General features: G+C 46.1%; 1 pseudogene; it reads left to right on the forward strand.

Moving 5' to 3' along the window:
• Nucleotides 1–15,666, forward strand: part of LOC140721651 (uncharacterized) — a 29,318-nt pseudogene extending 13,652 nt beyond the window's left edge.
• Nucleotides 15,667–22,150: the final 6,484 nt, after the last annotated feature.

Raw genomic sequence — 22,150 nt, forward strand, 5'->3', positions numbered from 1 at the left:
TAAATGACCTACCCCTTATTCTAAAACCATGCCCTCTGGTACTGGACTCTCCCAGCATCTGGAACATATTTCCTGCCTCTATCTTGTCCAATCCCTTAATAATCTTATATGTTTCAATCAGATCCCCTCTCAATCTCCTTAATTCCAGCGTGTACAAGCCCAGTCTCTCTAACCTCTCTGCGTAAGACAGTCCAGACATCCCAGGAATTAACCTCGTGAATCTACGCTGCACTTCCTCTACAGCCAGGATGTCCTTCCTTAACCCTGGAGACCAAAACTGTACACAATCCTCCAGGTGTGGTCTCACCAGGGCTCTGTACAAATGCAAGAGGATTTCCTTGCTCTTGTACTCAATTCCCTTTGTAATAAAGGCCAACATTCCATTAGCCTTCTTCACTGCCTGCTGCGCTTGCTCATTCACCTTCAGTGACTGATGAACAAGGACTCCGAGATCTCTTTGTATTACTTCCTTACCCAACTCTATATCGTTCAGATAATAATCTGCCTTCCTGTTCTTACTCCCAAAGTGGATAACCTCGCACTTATTCACATTAAACACCATCTGCCAAGTATCTGCCCACTCACCCAGCCTATCCAAGTCACCCTGAATTCTCCTAACATCCTAACACTGCCACCCAGCTTAGTATGATCAGCACATTTGCTGATGCTATTCTCTATGCCTTCATCTAAATCGTTGACGTAAATTATAAACAGCTGTGGTCCCAATACCGAGCCCTGTGGCACCCCACTAGTCACCACCTGTCATTCTGAGAAACACCCATTCACCGCTACCCTTTGCTTTCTATCTGCCAACCAGTTTTCTATCCATGTCAATGCCTTCCCCCCGATGCCCTGAGCTTTGATTTTACCCACCAATCTTCTATGTGGGACCTTATCAAATGCCTTCTGAAAATCGAGGTACACTACATCCACTGGATCTCCCCCGTCTAACTTCCTGGTTACATCCTCGAAAAACTCCAACAGATTAGTCAAGCATGATTTACCCTTGGTAAATCCATGCTGGCTCGGCCCAATCCTATCACTGCCATCTAGATATGTCACTATTTCATCCTTAATAATGGACTCTAGCATCTCTCCCACCACTGATGTCAGGCTGACAGGTCGATAGTTCTCTGTTTTCTCCCTCCCTCCTTTCTTAAAAAGTGGGATAACATTAGCCATTCTCCAATCCTCAGGAACTGATCCTGAATCTAAGGAACATTGGAAAATGATTACTAATGCATCCGCAATTTCCAGAGCCACCTTTTTAGTACCCTAGGGTGCAGACCATCTGGACCTGGGGATTTGTCAGCCTTCAGTCCCATCAGTCTTCTCATCACCATTTCCTTCCGAATGCCAATCTGTTTCATTTCCTCTGTTACCCTATGTCCTTGGCCCATCCATACATCTGGGAGATTGCTTAGTGAAAACAGATCTAAAGTACTCATTAAATTCTTCTGCCATTTCTCTGTTTTCCATAACAATTTCACCCAATTCAGTCTTCAAGTGTCCAACATTGTTCTTAACTATCTTCTTTCTCTTCACATACCTAAAAAAGCTTTTTGCTATCTTCCTTTATATTCCTGGCTAGCTTGCGTTCATACCTCATTTTTTCTCCCCGTATTGTCTTTTTAGTTAAGTTCTGTTGTTCCTTAAAAACTTCCCAATCATCTGTCCTCCCACTCACCTTAGCTCTGTCATATTTCCTTTTTTTTAATGCTATGCAGTCTCTGACTTCCTTTGTCAACCACTGAGGCCCCTTTCTCCCCTTTGAATCCTTCCTTCTCTGGGGGATGAACTGATTTTGCACCTTGTGCATTATTCCCAAGAATACCTGCCATTGCTGTTCCACTGTCTTTTATGCTAGGCTATCCGTCCAGTCAACTTTGGCCAGCTCCTCCCTAATGGCTCCATAGTTTCCCCTGTTCATCTGCAACACTGACACCTCCGAGCTGCCCTTATCCCTCTCAAATTGCAGATAAAAGCTTATCATATTGTGATCACTACCTCCTAATGGCTCCTTTACTGCGAGATCACTTATCAAATCCTGTTCATTACATAACACTAAATCCAGAATAGTCTTGTCCCTGGATGGCTCTGGTACAAGCTGTTCCAAGAATGCATCCCGTAGGCACTCTACAAACTCCCTATCCTGTGGTCCAGCACCAACCTGATTCTCCCAGTTCACCTGCATGTTGAAATCCCCCATAACTACTGCGACATTACCTTTGCCACATGCACGTATACCCTTGTACATTCATTTCCCAAGTCTGATCTCCCTGCAGCCATGTCTCCGTTATGCCAACAACATCATAGTTACCCATTCGCACCTGGGCTTCAAGCTCATCCGCCTTATTCCTGACACTTCGTGCATTCAGATATAGAATTTTTAACCCATTTCTCCTCTCTCTGTTTGAATCGCTGCCTATTGTGCTTAACCCAGCTCCCCGAACTCCCATCGGTCTATACGCCCCTAGAATTTTGTTGTCCTTCCTACATTTACTTATTCTTGCAACACATTTAACTCCATGTTCAGTCAGACCATCCCTCTCTACACGAGTCCTCCTTATCGCTTGTTCTGCCCCACCTTCCTCTACGACACACTTAATATTCCGGAACCGTGTAATCCCCACCTGTCCTTTATTCATCCTCTCGCTATCCTCTCTCACATTCTGGATCCCCACCCCCTGCAAATTTAGTTTAAACCCCCCCCCCAAGAAGCTCTAGCAAACTTCCCTGCAAGAATGTTAGTACCGCTCCAGTTCTGGTGTAAACCGTCCCTTCGGAACAGATCCCACCTTCCCTGGAACAAGGCCCAATTATCCATAAACCTGAAGCCCTCCCTCCTGCACCATCCTCTCAGCCACGTATTAATTTTTATAATCCTCCTGTTCCTTGCCTCACTCGCACGTGGCACAGGTAGCAATCCTGAGATTGTTACCCTGGAGGTCCTGCTCTTCAGCTTCGCACCTAACTCCCTGAACTCCCTACGCAGGACCGCCTCACTCATCTTACCCATGTCATTGGTCCCTACATGGACCACAACATTTAGATCCTTGCCCTCCCTCTCGAGAATAACCTGCACCCGATCTGAGATGTCTCGGACCCCGGCACCAGGGAAGCAACATACCATCCGAGACTCCCAATCTTCCCCACAAAATCTCCTGTCTGCCCCGCTGACTAATAAATCCCCTATCACTACTGCTCTCTTCTCTTCCCTCCTCCCCTTCCTAGTCGCGGGTCCAACCTCAGTGCCAGAGACAGGACCACTGCAGCTTGTTCCTGGTAGGTCATCCCCACCAACAGTATCCAAAACAGTATACTTATTTTTGATGGAAACGGCCACAGGGGTGCTCTTCTCTCTCTGTCTGCTCCCCCTGCCTCTCTTGACTGTCACCCATTTGCCTACTTCCTGTCTTTTCGGTGTGACTGCCTCCCGATAACTCTTATCTATCTCTGCCTCTGCCTCCTGAATGATCCGTAGTTCATCCAGCTCCTGCTCCAATTCCCTAACTCGGTCTGATAGGAGCTGCAGCTGGATGCACCTATTGCAGGTCTGGTCATCAGGGACAACTGTGTTGACCCTGACCTCCCACATACTGCATACGGAGCACACCACTGCTCTAACCGTCTCCCCCATTACCTGATCCCAGATTAGTCAGAATAAATGAAAAGCAGGCTTCTTGCCGAAGTCCTCTTGCGCCGAAGCCCGCTGAGCCAAAGCCCAGCACTCTGCTCCTGCGCACTCCGCTGCCCGCACCGACGCTGCCCGCTCCTGAAAGTGGGCCGCTTTTTAAAGCCCGCGCTCGCCACTGACGTCACCCGCGCTTGCGCAGCTTTACCTTCCTCCTCAGGTATTTTCCAGGTACTTGCTGGATCAATAATCAACCCACCCTTGTGGGCACAGGAGAGTTCAAACACCGAACTTCGGCCACTAGGTCCTTTGTTTCGAACCTTCCATCTTCTTTCTTTCTCTCCATCTGACTGTCTGTCTCTGACTGTCCTTGCTTAAATAAAACAAACTGCGAGCTATGTAAACGCAATCTGTGAGCAAGTGTAAGCACGTTGCAGAGTCAAATAGTTCCACCCCTCCCTCTCTCTCAGTAAGAATCAAACAGGAGCTGAGAAAGCCGGCGGCTGACGTCACTCAGGCAATCTCTCTTAAAATGACAAGAAACCTAAAGGTTCATCACACCACAATCAACCAATACTTTTTCCTTTAGTCCGAGAGAGTCCTTCTACTCTGTTCCTTCAGTAACACGTTTGTAGTCTGTTCAATGTATCCACCGAGATTGCCCCTTCAGTCTCAGAGCGGTGGAGTGGTCAGTAACACCTAATATGGTCCTCTCCACCGAGGTCCGAGTTTCCCTCAATCGCAGTTCTTGGTCAGGACAAAATTCCCAGGTTCTTGGGTGGGATAGTCACTGCTCTCTGCAGGGTGGTTCTCTTCCTTGTAAGCCTGTAGTACCTGTGAATATAATGCTTGGAAAATTCTGTTTAGTTGGCATATGTATTTCCCCATCTCTTCCCCGAGGGTATGCATATCCAATTTACCTGGTAGACTTTCTGGGAACAATATTACACAAGGTCTTGGTCCACAGGGTGTCCTCATGGGCCGTCCATAAATGATTTCAGCTGGTGACAACACTGTTTTCCCCTGTGGGGTGACCCTCATGTAGAATAGGTCTAACAGTGGGACCTTCAACCAAGTGAGTCCAGTCTCCGCTGTTAGTTTGGCCAATTTACTCTTCAGAGTGCCATTGACACTTTCCACTAAGCCAGCGGCCCATGAGTGGTGTACACAGTGGAAATGTTGCTTGATAGCTAATTTGTTACACACCCCTTCGCTTGCTTTTGCCACAAAGTGTGGGCCATTGTCAGAGCTCAGCATCTCTGGCAGGCCATACCTGGGAATTATATCCCGTAATAATACCTTCACAACAGTCATAACAGTATTATTGGTAGTTGGAATAGCTTCAATCCATCTGTTAAATGCATCTATAATAGCTAAGCAGTATCTATAGCAATGTACTCTAGGCAATTCAGTAACATCAACTAGTAGACACGAAAATGGTCAAGGGAGTCGTACCCGGTGTGCAGGGTACAGGTTAACAACCATTCCCTCCTTTTCCAGGTGTGTGCATAATCGACCAATATAGGTAAAAACTGTGTAGGAACACAAACCTGTCCCGCTGGGGTGATCCAGAAACCTCGGTCGGGGTCTTTCTGGCACCCCACCTGGAACTACAGCTTGCACTCCTCCTCAGAGGCGTCCCCCTGAAAAGTACGTACCTCCCACATGTCTGGCAAACTCGTTCTGCTTGAGTCACGGAGGATTGCTTGATGGGAACCCGAGGAGACGACAACTATCGAGGATTGTGCAGCACTTTTCGCTGTCTAATCTGCTGAAGCATTGAGTTTAGTGACCTGGTTGGCCATGCGGGTGTGGGCCGCACATTTAATAATAGCCAAAACTCGAGGTAGCTGTTGAGCGGTGAGTAAGTTGTTTACAAAGGAGGCATTACTAATGGGGTGGCCAGAGCAAATCAGGAATCCCCATGTTCCCAGAGAGCCCGGTAGTCATGTACAACTCCAAATGCATAACGGGAGTCCGTGTAATTGTTCGCACTTTTATCTGTTGCTAGGATACAGGCACAAGTCAGAGCAAACGGCTCAGCCTTCTGGACGAGACAGCTGCTTCAAAAGAGGCCTGCTCAATTACTTCACTGTCAGTTACTATCGCATCGCCAAAATATTGTTTCCCTGCTGGATCCACAAAAGAGCCTCCATCCTTATATGGAGTTGCGTTGGGCTTGAGGGGGTATTGCGGAATGGATGGGAGAGTCCGTCCTTCTTCTGCAGTGATCCGGACTGGGGCAGTTGGTGTGGCCGATCTCGTGGCCTGAAATTGCCCAGAGATGGGGTACAACATCTTGGTCAATATTAAAAGGTTGTCTTACCAGATGTGCCATCTTCAACTCAAAGTCCTTCCAGTATTGGAGTTGTCCCTCGACCAAGTTTTGCCAGTCTCCCTCGTTGCTAGAGGCTTGTTTCATCAGTGTGTAGGCAAAGAACCCTAGGGTCTTTGATTTGAACCCGGGGCAAACCCTGATGGTGGTATGGGGAACAACCAGTCCTGTCTGTCGCCAAAGGAAATCTGGAACTTCGGCCAGTAATGCGCTGCCCTCTTTTCCTTTAAGTTCTCCAATCACTGTGACTGGGAAATTCTGTCCCTCGAGGGGGACATAATACTGGCTTTCCTCAGTTGAGCACCCCGGAGGGTCATAGCACAGAGTCACATGAGGGTCGGCCGCTGGCAGAAGGGGTTCAAACACAGTGGAGTCCAGATTAAGTGCCCACCACTGGGGGGGGGGGAGGGTTGGTGTAAGTAATTGGGGAAGCTGTCGGTTGTTCACTAGTCCCAGGGTGATATCCTTGTCCACACAGAGAATCTCGACTTCCAACGGACAGAGCAAATCTCTCTCTGCTAGATTACACCCCCGACTGGTGGTGACTGTAAATGAAACCTCACACTGGGTCCCCTGGAATTCCACCTGCAGTGGCCGGGTACGTGGATACGTACATTCCGTTCATTCAAACCCAAACCGAGTGATTGTCTGATAGCTGTTTTCCCTTTTCCGATACTATTTCCTGATCGAGAGTGGTTGTGGTTGCCCCCATATCAATCATAAACGGAACAGGAATTCCAGCAACTTGCAATATTACACTGGGCTCTTCCTGAGGGGTGGTACTCACGGTAGGAAGCATCATTGATTGTCAATTTCTAAACAGGTTGCTGTCCCCACCTGTCCCTTGGTAGGTTTTTGTTCCCATTTCGGATCCCCAGTTATAGCCCACTCGCGTCTTTCTTTGCCGCTGAACATATTCACCTTTAATGTTAGTTCCCTTTGGGTTTGATCGGGATTCGAAAGTCGGGTCCCAATAATATGTCAAAGCTTGTCGCATTCGATTTCGGTCATTGTCAGGCCAATCCATATTATTTGTTTTAATCATGTTGGATAACTTAGTTGGTAGGTATTGGAGTGGTAAGGCTTTAAACTGGGGGTGGGGGGGGGTGGATTCCCAGTGCCGTAGCAGGCCACAAACTGCTCCTGATAGTCTGGTCACAATTCCCCAGGCTTAGGTTTGCATTCAAGAACTTTAGTGATGTTTACAGGTTGCTGGAGAGTCCTTTCCAAGGCTTGAATAATCTGGTCTGTCTGTTCATTCTCATTATGGTTTCCTGCCTGTAACTCCTGACAGGTTTGGTATCTCAGTTCTGCCTTCCATTTCTGCCACTCATCAGCTGAGAGAATCATGCAGCAGAGACCGAATAAATCTTGCAGGGTCACATTAAACATTTGTATAGTACTGTGGACACACTGAGCAAACTGTGCTGGTTTTTCTTTTCTACCTGGGACTTGATTCATGATCATTATCATTTCTTGAGGCTTCCAGGGTGCATACACAGGAATCACTGAGGACTGTCCCTCCTCCTGCTGCTGGTGGACTGGGCAGCATTCGGGTGGGCAATTGCCTTCAGAATCATAGAACATTACAGCACAGAAACAGGCCTTTTGGCCCTTCTTGGCTGTGCCGAACCATTTTTCTGCCTAGTCCCACTGACCTGCACCTGGGCCATATCCCTCCAAACCCCTCTCATCCATATACCTGTCCAAGTTTTTCTTAAATGTCAAAAGTGAGTCCACTTTCACCACTTCATCTGGCAGCTCATTCCACACTCCCACCACTCTGCCTGAAGAAGCCCCCCCATGTTCCCTTTAAACTTTTCCCCTTTCACCCTTAACCCATGACCTCTAGTTTTTTTTTGTCTTCTGGCCTCAGTGGAAAAAGCCTGATAGCATTCACTCTGTCTATACCCGTCATAATTTTATACACCCCTATCAAATCTCCCCTCATTCTTCTACACTCCAGGGAATAAAGTCCTAACCTATTCAACCTTTCTCTGTAACTCAGTTTCTCAAGTCCCGGTAACATCCTTGTAAAACTTCTCTGCACTCTTTCAACCTTATTAATATCCTTCCTGTAATTAGGTGACCAAAACTGCACACAGTACTCCTCACCATTACATTCCAACTCTGATACTCAGTACTTTGATTTATAAATGCTAATGTACCAAAAGCTCTCCTTACAACCCTATCTACTTGTGACGCCATTTTTACGGAATGATGTATCTGTACTCCCAGAGCCCTCTGTTCTACCGCACTCCTCAGTGTCCGACCATTTACCTTGTATGTTCTACCTTGGTTTGACCTTCCGGTGCAATACCTCACACTTGTCCGCATTAAACTCCATCTGCCATTTATCAGTCTGTTCCTCCGACTGGTCCAAATCCCTCTGCAAGCTTTGAAAACCTTCCTCACTGTCCACTACACCTCCAATCTTTGTATCATCGGCAAATTTGCTGATCCAATTTGCCACATTATCATCCAGATCATTGATATAGATGACAAATAACAATGGACCCAGCACTGATCCCTGTGGCACACCACTAGTCACAGGCCTCCACTCGTCACAGGCCTCCACTCAGAGTAGCAATCCTCCACTACCACTCTCTCGCTTCTTCCATTGAGCCAATGTCTTTGTGGAGCCATTAACTCTGGGGTTCTATTGGATCCTTCCCTTCCTGTCTCGGTATTCTCTTAATGAATCTCAGGGTTTACGGACCTCCCCTTCCCTGCCGCCACTGTTTTACCTGAGCGGGCACTGTATCTGAGTACTGGGAGGATTGGGGTTTGGGAGCACTGGGTGCACTTGGCTCCTGGTAAGATGGGTGTGGGGTGTTACGGTGGGTGCACACTCCTCATCATGGTCATTGTCCTCAAACAGGGTCAGTATGCCAGACATGGGTTTGGGATCCCTTGTTTCCCTATCAGTTCGAACTTCAAACTGATGTTCCTGCCCTGCTCTCCTATCTAGGCCAGCCTTGGTTTGCTTACGTTGTTTTCCCTGCTCTTGCTTGCTGCATCTATCCACCCATTCATGCTCCACTTTTAGTGTCTCCCAACCTTTGGTGTTCTTCCTGCAGTACATACCTCTCTCCCTTTGTCACATGCATTATTCCTCCAACTTGCTAATAATGTACTGTTCCACTTTCCATCTGCCTTTTCCTTCCATTCCCTTTTCAACAATTCCACTTCTTTCCACAGTTTTTTTCCCACATCAAATTTACTGCTTGTTCTCATGAGGTAATATCCCTGGTTCCTCCCCAGTGGCCACATTTTGTTCCCCAATTTCTTATTCAGCGCAAATCTTTTTCCTTGTCTGGAAAACTCTTGCACGTTGGGTAGGGCTGCTCCTGGCCCACTCGTATCAATCGACTGCAATTGACCCATGTGCACCAAATAATATACCCGGCACAAAGCATCCCACTCAATTAACAATCAGATAAATTTACCCGGGTGGCACCTCCTGCCTCCTGTCCACTTAGTGAAATTTACCTGGAACCGCCTCCTGCCCACTTAGTAAAATTTTGTCTACCTTATACGAGTCCCCCAACAGATTCTTTCCCGATCCCGTCAAGGTATGTGATCAGCCTTAGACGAGGGACCGTACCTCGAAAGGAACTAACGGAGAGCGACAAAATGTAAAATAGCTATTGGGTGCCCGGTCAGTCTCCGCAGTCCCCAGAGTGGTCCAGCCGCTTACTCAGCCCGTCTGCTTGGCACTCCCTATATTGGGATCCTGTTCGTGACGCTAAATGTGAAAGTTGAATCTGAATAAAACCCGGGAGACCAGCTTCTTATCATCACCACAGTTTATTGTGCATTCTCCTGCAGGAGTTTGAGACCCAGTTGTCAAAGGGAAGGCACGTAAGCACTGCCACCATCTGACAAGTGGACTGACTTAGTCAGGTTACAGCCGTGTATTTATACATGAACCCAGACATTTATACAAAGTAAGCCCCAGACATTACTATTGCAAGATGTTATTTGAGCTGGTATGCCCACCAAATCTGTTGGTGCAAAACTAAATTACGTAGATAAGAGAGTTCGCTAAATGAAGGTTCTAATTACAGATGGATGTACTGTTCAGTCCTTATCAGTTATTCCCTTTGCAAGGCTCTGACTTAATTACAGACAGATATTCATTCCTGTCCTTATCAGCGAGTCCTCCTCCCTTCACTCAAACGAGGGTACAATGTATAATGTTATCAGCTAATGAGGGTACAATGTATAATGTTATCAGCTCTCAGTGTATCTCTCTGCAAGCCACAGAGAACTGGTAATGAGCCTGTCTTAGCAAACCACTGAAGACAGAGTTTACTTCAGTTCAAAAATTCCTATACAATCCCAAATGTTCTTTTAGCCAGAGATTACATAGGATCAAAATGTTTTGTTTTATATATCCTTAATTCCTCAGGAGGGTTGACGGGAAATACTTATGTCCATTATAGAAACTGGTGTTACCTGTGTGTATTGTGGTGATGCAAAAGTTGCTGGAGAATTTAGAAGTGGGAAGAAGTGGAGTGATATTTGGAACTGACTTTTTAAAGCGTAATTTAGCAAACAAACCACTTATGGGCAATATGCAAGAGCTTTGGTGAGAAAATCCTTCATTACCCATTACAGGCCTGCTATACAGTTTGTGTGAGAGAGCAGATGAACTTGATCAAACCCAGAGGAGATCAAAGTTGTTATCGACAGTGATTTGCTAGCTGTTAAAATGAATACCTCTATATAAAATTCACTCTGCACATGTTGTCACTTGGAAAAAAATGTACAGTACATGATTTATGTGCCCACTGGTCATTACAAATTAGAGGGGACATTGGTGGGAAGGTGGGGAGACCTCCAGTGTCCCTGATGCCCTCACCTACAAGATGTGCATCCAGCTGCAGCTTGTAACCCTGCACTTCAAGGAGTTGGAATTTGAAATGGATGAATTCTGGATCAGTTCGGAGTCCCTCATATACATGAGGAGTAGAAATCTTTACATTACATCTCCGTCTAAATGTGCAATGTGTAAGTTATAGTAATTTCTAATAAATAGTTTGTACATAGGACAGTCAATAAAGCAAAAATGCAATTTTATCAGCATGAATTAATCAGTCTGATGGCCTGGGAGAAGATGCCATCCCGAATCCTTTTAATCCTTTTGCTGTGGTACTGTTTCCTGGATGGTAGCAGCAGGAACAGTTTGTGGTTGTGGTGAATTGGGTCCCCAATATCCTTTGTGCCCCTTTTAAACACCTGTCTCTGTAAATGCCCTTAATCATGGGAAGTTCACATCTACAGATGTGCGGGGCTGTCTGCACCACTCCCTGCAGGTTCCTGAGATTGAGGGAAGTACAGTTCACATACCAGGCAGTGATGCAGCCAGTCAGGATGCTCTCAATTGTCTCCCTCTGGAATGCTCTTAGGATTTGGGGCCCGTAACAAACTTCTTCAACCATCTGAGGTTTAAAAGGGGCTCCTGTGCTCTTTTCACAATACAGCCGGTTTGTACAGACCATGTGAGATCCTTGTTGATGTTTGTGCTGAGGATCTTAAAGCTGTTCACCCTCTCAACCCCAGATCCATTGATATCAATAGGGGCTAGCCTTTCTCCATTCCTCCTGTAATCCACAATCAGCTCCTTTGTTTTTGTGACAATCAGGGAAAGGTTGTTTTCTTGACACCAGTCAGATGTTGTTCAGACCTCAGATAAGAGTCAGCAATCAAATGGTCAAGCATGGTATGAATGTGCTGAGCTGCATTTATCAGATTGCAAGAAGCATCGTAGGAAAGCCAGATAAGCTGAGGACAGGGAATTAAGATATTGTAGCCATTATTGGGACTTGGTTGCACCCAACAGTCTGAGGGATTTACAGGAACAAATTTCCAGAGAGATCGCAGACCATGACAAGAAGCAAAGGTTGATTCAGTAAGTGCTTTTAACTTTCCAGATATTGTCTGTGACTCTCATACTATAAAAGGACTAGATGGGGTAGAGTTTGTCAAATGTGCCCTTAATCAGTACATAGATTTCCCGATGTAGAAGTGTGCAATAAGCTGTTAGGAAATGATCCAGGGCTGGTGATAGCAATTAGGGATCATAATGCCATGAGATTCAAAGTAAATATGCAAAAAGAGAGATCTGGATCATGGGTTGAGATTCTAAATTGGAGAAAGGTAAATTCTGTGGTATCTGAAAGGATCTGACAAGTGTGGTTTGGGACAGGCTGTTTTCTGGAAAAGGAGTACTTTGTAAGTGGGAGGCCTTCAGAAATGAAAATTTGAGGGTGTGGAGTTTGTACATGCCTGACAAAATAAAGGTTGAAAGGTAACTGGTGCAGGGAACCTGGGTTTTTAAGAGATATTGAGGCCCTGGATATGTTGTTCCTCTAAATGCCTCAGACTGCTGGGTGCTACCAAGACTCATTAATGACTACAATATCATGATTCCATGCCCTGAGCTCATCTGACTTTTTTTTACTCATCTTCTGTTGGTTTCCAAAAGCTTCCCAATAGTTATTGCTCCTTGTTTGCCCTTTCTTGGGCTTTTATGTTGGCTTTGGTTTCTCATTTTAGCCACAGTTGTGTCCTCCTGCCTTTCCAATGCTTCCACTTCTTTGGGATGTATCGATAACTCAGCTCCCGAATTGCTCCCAGAAATTCCAGTCATTCCTGCTCCGTTGTCACTCCTACCTTTTCCCTTCCAAACAAGTTTGTCGAGCTTCTCTGACATAGAAACATGGAGAAGTTCAGTATGGAAACAGGCTACTTGGCCCAGCTAGTCAATGCTGAAAAAACATTTAAGCTGTCAAATGCAACTATCTGCACGGGGAACATCGCTCTCCATACCCCTGCCATCCAGGCTCCCATCCAAACTTCTTTTAAATGCTGAAACCGAGCTCATATTCACCATTTGTGCTGACATCTCATTCCACACTCACACAACCATTTCAGTGAAGACTTTTTCCACACGCTCCTGTTAAATTTTCACCTTCACCACTTACCCATGACCTCTGGTTATCATCGCACCCAACCTCAGTGGAAAATGCTGCTTGCATTTACCCTATCTGTACCCAAATAACTTTGTATACATCTAACAAAACCTCAAAGCAATGTATGGTTCCCTTGTTTATGTTTAGAGCATATTTTAGGTGAAAAGATGATGAGGGGCATTGATCGCGTGGATAGCCAGAGGCTTTTTCCCAGGTCTAAAATAGCTATCATGAGGGGCATAGTTTTAAGGTGCTTGGAAATAGATACTGTGGGGATGTCAGGTGTTAGTTTTTTCACAGAGAGTGGTGGGTGTGTGGAATGCACTGCCAGCTGTTTGTGTGAGAGTGTTTCAGTGACTGTGGGGCCAGGAATCCATGCAGCTCAGTGGGAACAGGGAATAATACCAATGGAGAGAGTCAGACTGAGCCAGGTCACAGGTTGGAGATGGCAGAAATGCCCCATTCTTGTAGAGACAGGAAAAGCATCAGAGAATTTGCTGATCATTCCAGATACCAGCAAGAAGAAGCCTTCTCTCTCCAACTTGGGTTGAACTTCACTGTAACAGTGTGATGCCAGATCACACCTTGACAACTCAAGTGATCTCATCTATAATGTTGTACTTCACCCATTGATGGATTTTCTAAATCTTTTTACAGGTTAAAAATGACAAGGAATTTGTCTACGGGAATCTCAAACAGATTACGTCAGTTTTGCTTTCTCTATCCAGATATTTAAGACGAGGAGCAAGGGAATCATTCAACCATCCTTCCTGCTCAGACTGTGGGGAGGGATTCATTTGCTCATCTGACCGACTGGCACGCCCGTCATTTTACACAGGAGAGAGTCCGTTCATCTGCTCAGACAGTGGGAATGGATTCACTCGGTCATCTCAACTGAAGGAACATCAGCGAGTTCACACTGGCCAAGGCCATTCATCTGTTTTGTGTGTGAGAAGGGATTCAGTCGGTCTTCCCAGCTGTGGACACATCAGTCAGTTCACACTGGGCAGAGGCTGGTCATCTGCTGAATTTGTGGAGAAGGATTCACTCGATCATCTGACTAATGGCTCACCAGCGAGTTCACACTGGGGAGCGGCCGTTCACCTGCTCGGACTGTGGGAAGGGATTCACATATTCATCTAAACTGAAGGAACATCAGCGAGTACACACTGGAGAGAAGCCATCCACCTGCTCAGACTGTGGGAAGAGATTCACTCGGTCATCCACCCTAATGGCACATCGGCGAGTTCACACCGGGGATCGGCCGTTCACCTGCTCAGACTGTGGGAAGGGATTCACTTGCTCATCTAAACTGAAGGAACATCAGCGAGTACACACTGGAGAGAGGCCGTTCACCTGTTCAGACTGTGGGAAGGGATTCACTCGGTCATCCGACCTATTGGCACACAGGTCAGTTCACACTGGGGAGAGGCCGTTCACCTGCTCAGACTGTGGGAAGGGATTCACTTGGTCGTCCGACCTACTGGTACACCAGCGAGTTCACACTGGGGAGAGGCCATTCACCTGCTCAGACTGTGGGAAGGGATTCACTTGCTCATCCCAACTGAAGGTACATCAGCGAGTTCACACTGGGGAGAGGCCTTTCACCTGCTCAGACTGTGGGAAGAGATTCACTCGGTCATCTGAACTACTGGTACACAAGTCAGTTCACACTGGGGAGAGGCTGTTCACCTGCTCGGACTGCGGGAAGGGATTCACTCGTTCATCCACCCTAATGGCACACCAGCGATTTCACACCGGGGAGCGGCCATTCCCATGCTCAGACTGTGGGAAGGGATTCCCTTGCTCATCTAACCTGAAGGAACATCAGCGAATTCACACTGGAGAGAGGCCGTTCACTTGCTCTGACTGTGGGAAGGCATTCATTTCGTCATCTAAACTGAAGGTACATCAGCGAATTCACACTGGGGAGAGCCCATTCACCTGCTCTGACTGCGGAAAGGGATTCACTCAGTCATCTGACCTACTGATACACCAGTCAGTTCACACTGGAGAGAGACCGTTCACCTGCTCAGACTGTGGGAAGGGATTCACTCGGTCATCCAAACTACTGGTACACCAGCGAATTCACACTGGGGAGAAGCCGTTCAACTGTTCAGTCTGTGGGATGAGATTCAGTCAGTCATCCACCCTACAGAGACATCAGCGTGTTCACACTGGGGAGAAGCCATTCACCTGCTCAGTCTGTGGGATGAGATTCACTCTGTCATCCCACCTACTAAGTCATCAGCGAGTTCACACGGGAGAGGCCGTTCACCTGCAGTGAATGTGGGGAAATGATTCATGTGGTCATCTCGTCTACAGAGACACCAGCAAGTTCACACCAGCGGCAGAGTCTGTTCACCTGCTCAGTCACTGGGAGCAGTTTCTCTCAGCCTTCTCAATCAAATGTGCATGATTGAGTTCATGCTGGGTAGAGGCCATTCACCTCCTGTGAATGTGAGAAGGAATTCACTCAGTAACCTAACCTTGTGATACGCTACTGGGTTCACACTGGGGAGAAAGTTTCAATGAGCTGCATACTAGATATTTGTCCATCACCATTGCTGAATGCAATTTCGACAGTGACTGTCGGTGCTGAACTCTGCAATTATTGCTGCTGCTCACCACACCCAGTTCTGCACCCTGGTCACTGGGCATGGGAGGACTTTCTTCTGTATATTCACCTTTAATGGGACTAGAGTTTATATTCTGGATCTGGGAAAAATAAATCAGTTCAATTTTAAACTCTGTCTCCAGTACTTAGTGAATGTATAACACACCTATTCTACAGTAGACAAGTTATAACAGTGTACAGTGTACAGTAGAGAGTCAACTCTGGCCAGCTGGACCCTGCCAGTGATTCTGTTCCATGACTGTTCATTTCAATCCTCCCCTGTTGTTCATCTCTCACTCTCCCTGTGGTGATGGGTTCCAAACAGTCACCACTCGGTGGGTGAAGATGTTCCCCTTGAATTCTCTGTAGACTGAAGAAGTCGAGCTGACTGCAGTTCTGTCTGTGATGTTCTTCATCCCTCAAATCTCTGGGCTGAGGAAGAATGACATTGGTAGTTAACCTCCTTATTCATGGCTCATTTCCACATTATGGGTCTTTTTCCCTGCTTCTAAAGGGTTAAGATAGAAACATAGAAAACTTACAGCACAATACAAGCCCTTTGACCCACAAAGTTGTGCCGAACATGTTCCTACCCTAGAAATTACTGGAGTTACCCATGGCCCTCTATTTTTCCAAGCTCCATTTACCTATCCAGGAGTCTCTTAAAAAACCCTATTATATCCGCCTCCACCACCGTTGCCAGCATGCACTCTCCACTCACTGTGTTTAAAAAAAAAATTACCCCTGACATCTCCTCTGTACCTACTCCCAAGCATCTTAAACCTGTGCCATCTTGTGGCAGCCATTTCAGCCCAGGGAAAATGCCTCTGATTATCTACATGATCAATGCCTCTCATCATCTTATACACCTCCATCAGGTTATCTCTCATCCTCCGTCTCTCCAATGAGAAAAGGCTGAGTTCACTCAACCTGTTTTCATAAGGCATGCTCCCCAATCCAGGCAACATCCTTGTAAATCCCCTTGGCACTTTCTATGGTTTCCACATCCTCCCTGTAGTGAGGCAACCATAACTGAGCACAGTACTCGTGGGGTCTGAACAGGGTCCTATATAGCTGCAACATTACCTCTCGGCTCTTAAATTCAATTTCACAATTGAAGGAGGCCAATACACTGTATGCCTTCTTAACCACAGAGTCAACCTGCACAGCTGCTTTGAGCGTCCTATGGACTTGGACCCCAGGATCCCTCTGATCCTCCACACTGCCAAGAGTCTTACGATTAGTACTATATTCTGTCATCATATTTGTCCTACCAAAATGAACCACCATCCTTCACACTTCACCACTCCGTCTGCCACTTCTCAGCCCAGTTTTGCATCCTATCAATGTCCCGCAGCCCTCTGCGCTATGCACAACACCCCCAACCTTTGTCATCAGAAAACTTACTACCTATCCCTCCACTTCCCCATATGGATAATTTCTAAAAATCACCAAGAGTAAGGTTCTGAACAGATACCTGAGTCACTCCACTGGTCAAAGACCTCCTGGTTGTGTCCAGCTGGGCATCAGCATTTCTGGATTTGGTATTGTGCAATGAACCGAATTACAGCACTTAAGGTAAAAGAACCCTGAGGGACAAGTGATCTTAATATAATGGAATTCACCCTGAAATTTGAGAAGGAGAAGCTAAAGTGAGGTTTATCAGTATAACCGTGGAATAAGGACAATTGCAGAGGCATGAGAGAGGAACTGGCCAAATTTGATGGGGAAAAAAACACTGGCAGGGATGACGACAAAGCATCAATAGCTGTAATTACGGGAAGCAATTCGGAAGACACAGGCTATATACATTCCAAAAAGGAAGAGCTATTCGAGCGACAACATCATACAACCACAGCTAGTGAGAAGGCCATGCCAACAATAAAGCCAAAGGGAGAGCAGATAACAGAGCAAAAATTGGTGGGAAGTTAGATTATTGAGAAGCTTTTCTAAACAATCAAGAGGCAACTAAAAAACTAATTAAGAAAGAAAAGATGGAATATGAAGCTAGCTAATTACATTAAAGATGGCACCAAATGTTTCTTCAGATTCATAAAGTGTTAAAGAGAGGCAAGAGTGGACATCAGACCAGAGGAAAACGATGGTAGTGGAGGGTGGGGTGGGTAGTAATAGCGAACAAGGAGATAGCGGGTGAACTGAATAAGTATTTCATATGTCTTCATTGTGGAAACAACCAGCGGGATGGTGGAAGTCCAGATGTCAGTGGTCAGAATGTGTGTGAAGTTGCCGTTACTCGAGAGAAGGATCCTGGGAAACAGAATGGTGTGAAGGTAAATAGATCACCTGGACCAGATGGTGTACATCCCAGAGTTCTGGACGAGGTGGCTGAACAGATTGTGGAGGTATTAGTAATGATATTTTAAGAATCAGTGAAGTCTCGTATGGTTGCAGAAGACTGCACATTTAGAAATGCCACTATGCTATTCAAAAAGGGAGAGAGAAGAATGGAAATTTTAGGACAGTTAGTCTGACCTCACTGGTTGTGTAGATATTGGAGTCGGTTGTTGCGGATGTGTTTTTCAGGTCACCTGGAGGCAGATGATTAAATCGGCCTTAACGTTTGCCTCAAGGGAAAATCTTGCCTGAAAAAGTGTGTTGAAATTCCTTCAATTCATTGGAGTGGTAATAAGCAAGATAGACAAAGGAGAATCGATTGATCATGTGCACCTGGACTTTCAGAAGATCTTTGACAACGTGCCAGTCATGAGGCTGGTTAACAAGTTATGAGCCCATGATATTACAGGAAAGATTATTGCATGGATAAAACAGCGGCTGATTGGCAGGACGCAAATGACAGTAGTAACGGGGGTGTTTTCTGGTTGGCTGCCGGTGACTAGTGATGTTCCACAGGACTTGGATGTCAGAATTGATAGCTCTATTACAAAGTTTGCCGATGATCTCAAGTTAGCTGGAGGGCTAGGTAGTTTTGAGGAAGCAGAGAGGCTATGAAAGGACTTCGGTGATTAGAGGATTGGGTGTAAATGAAGCAGATGGAATATCGTGTAGGGAAGTGTGTAGCCTTGCATTTTGAGAAAAAAATACCGTGGATACACTATTTTCCAAATAGTCTAAACTTGGGAGCACTTGTGCAAGATTCCTTAAAGGATAATTTGTAGGTTGGGTTGGCGGTGAGGAAAGCAAATGCAATTTCAGCATTCATTTCAAGAGGACGAGAATATAAAAGCAGGAATTTAATGTTGAGGCTTTATAAAGCATTGGTGAGGCCTCAGTCAGAATATTGTAAACAGTTCTTGGTCCCTTAGAAAGGATGGGCTGACAATGTGGTGAGTTTACGAAAATCAGTCCAGGATTGAATGTCTTGTCATTTGAGGAGCGTTTGATGATTGGTCCTGTGTCATTGGAATTCAAAAAAATGAAGGGTGATATAATTGAAACCTATTGAATGTTGAAATACCTCGATAGACTGATATGTCCCATGGTGGGAGAGTCCAGGACCAGAGGAAACAGCTTCAGAACAGAGGGGCGTCCTTTTGGAACGAGGGTGAGAATAGACAGAGGGTGGTGAATCTGTGGAATTCGTTCCCACGGGCAGCTCTGAAGGCCAAGACTTTACGTCGAGTGATCATCCGTCTATAGAGAGTTTGTCAACCTATTATAATCATTGTTTCTCAGCTCCAGCTACTAAAGCTTGAAGTGCAGGCATCACAAGGCATAATCATATCTAATGAAAACAGGATTCAACACGGCGCGAGCATGTGCTATTCTGAACTGAAATGAAAGATCAACCTAGAAATTATCACAATAGAACAGTTATTCCCTTCGGAACGGTTACGAGTCCTAAGATGGCTTTAGGAGCAAATAACACTCGCCTAGGGGGGCGTTAATGATTCTTGGTGGGGGAGTAAACTGCCTCAAACTTGCGGCATCAAATCTGACCAACCGTCAGCAGAGCAGACACTTCCAAAAAACGATGTGGCACTGGGACACAGGAAGAAGCACAGCACTGCAGGCCTTGAGCATTTGTCGTCACAACGCGGCTGACACTCGGCAATCTCGTCCGACCGAACCAACCTAACAGACATTATTGGGTTACATAGAGTAGCAACCAGGGTGCTCGACAGTTTTCCTTGACTCGCGACACCAAAAGGGCTAAAATAGGTTGTAAAACTCTGCTGTAGAAGAAAGAGTTAACCACCGGATGAGCATAATTGTCCATGGATGGGATCCACCATCTGAGCAGACGAGGTGTCAACTTGAAGCGTTTGACGCCACTAAAACTTGGAGATCTCTTCCCAGAAACTGTGTGGTTCCTTGTGACAATATAGGATCAGGTGGTGGTCACAAAAATAACAGAAATGCACATTAAAAAAAAACTAACAAATTCAAAACCAAGTATATTTTCCTGTGTTGTGTCTCTCTCGTGCTCTAAAGCAGAATATGCCATTTTGAAATTATCCAACGTATTACAGGATTCACCAATTTACTTCAATCCTGTTACATACACAGGCGCCATCTAGTGGCAAGCATCATTCACCAAAATCTTGCTTGAAGATGCAAAGACTTGAAAGATACTATAGGTTACTATAAGTATACGCCTGATCCAGTTTTAGAGTCTGAGTCTGACAATTATATTCCGACGGATCCATTAGTAGAGCTAGGGTGATAACGTGATCCCCGTCCGGATATAATATCACAGGATAAACATGAAACACGGATGTACTTAGTAGATATAGCCATTCCGAGACATTCGAGGGGTGATTGATACGTTCGTGGCCTAAGGTAGAAGGAGTCAATTATGGAAAGCCGAGCACATTTATTTTTCAACATAGTCCCCTGCTACATTTACACTCTTAGTCCAGCGGTCGTGGAGCATACGGATCCCTTCTTGTAGAAGTCCGCGTCTTGGACCTCCAGAAGTGGTCGACAGCAGGGGTGATTGATAAGTTCGTGGCCTAAGGTAGAAGGAGATGAGGTACGAACTTCAAACTTTCTGCATAATCACTAAAAACTTGCACTGCAGATGCATGTAACGAGAGTTGTATATCTCTCCTGCTTTGCCATTACCGAAAGCGTTGTGGCGGTGACAGGAGCCGGAATATGGTGGGGAGATAAAAATAAAAGTTAGGGTGAGTTTAATAATTGGTAGGAGGCGGACTTCACGGGCTGAGGGTGGCGTTGTGTATTTTCCTCTCGGGATCTAAACTGGTTTAATTCTCCCTGCCGCCACGTTCTCTGATGACTGGCAGTTCTGTGATATCAAGCTGGAATTCACAACATCTGATGTCAGCGGATATTTTGCTGCGCTGCTGAACTGCTCTCTGAACTTGGACTGAGTTACGCCGTAAATAAATGTGTTTGTGCAGCAACTTAACATCACCAGCGTGTATCCGGTGTGTTGAAAAATGTATTCCGAATCGTTGTAGTTATTTTGATCCAATTGGGCAATTGTGTTATAAAGGAATTCAGAAACTTTCATGGACCACAGGATGATGAAGCTTCCGGAGATGGTGAGAAGTAAGATCACAGGCCTCCTCCTGTTCTCCATCTCCGGGTCACTGCGGTTCTCCGCCTTGCTCTGACCCCTCAGCTCCTTACGGACTCAGCTACTCACCGAAATGCGTCTGACCGTCAGTGCGTTGAACAGTAGTTTTAACACGAACGGGAGTAATGGCGTTAGAACAGTAGTAAGACAAGCATATCCCACCCACCTGGGGTCCATATAGTAGCTTGGCATTTGCAAACAGTCCCAGGGTATATTGCCAATCACTTTCACAGGTTACAATATAAAGAACTATGGCACAGTGTCCAAACAGAACAGAACGCCGGTTGTCGTCAGAAACACAGACGCAGTTTTCCCGGTGCAATACGTAGCTCTCTATTTCTGGCAACAAATGGCGACAAACCCGTCAAACGTAAAGCTGACAGTGAACCAGACAGAACAGTCAGTGGCTGCCTCTCCCAGGGCAGAGATCGCACTGCATACGGTGATGCCCAGGGAGGTAATAATAACGGACCCGCCATTGCCATGGCCACCAGGCTGCGAGTGGTGCAGGTGGAGAGGCCGCACTTTCCCTTGGACAGGATCAGGATCACAATGCCACTAAATTCACCGGGGGGGGGGGGAGAGACAACAGAAAGAAAGAGTGAATTACTGTCTCACCGCTCTATGGGTCTCTGTGCAGAGAGAGGCTGTAAAGAGAAACTTTACATGAAACTCTGCGGACAGCTCATTTCTGAAGGTTTAAAAGTGTAACTCGGGGTTCGCAGACGCCTCAAATGCGGGCAAGTAGGGAGAAAGGTTACGGCACTCGGTACCGAAAGAGGAGCGGGATTTGGGAAGGAGGCATTGTCAACTGATCGCCAAGGGCGCTTTTCGGCAGTTTTGTAGAAGCCGGATACCTCGGCAACTTTCACAGCGATCCTGTCACCTATGCTCTGGCACTCCTCGCATGTCACTACGCCCGCTGCCTCTGACTTCGTCCATTTACAATGTTCAAAGTTCGCTGCAGATTTACTTCCCTTGTTCCAAGCATTCATCTCCTTCTCCACTCCCGTTCGTCACCCACCCACGCTGCTTTTAAATTCTGCATCCACACTCGGCC

The sequence above is a fragment of the Hemitrygon akajei genome, unplaced genomic scaffold (genome assembly GCF_048418815.1).
Source record: "Hemitrygon akajei unplaced genomic scaffold, sHemAka1.3 Scf000059, whole genome shotgun sequence".
NCBI classification, from domain to species: domain Eukaryota; kingdom Metazoa; phylum Chordata; class Chondrichthyes; order Myliobatiformes; family Dasyatidae; genus Hemitrygon; species Hemitrygon akajei.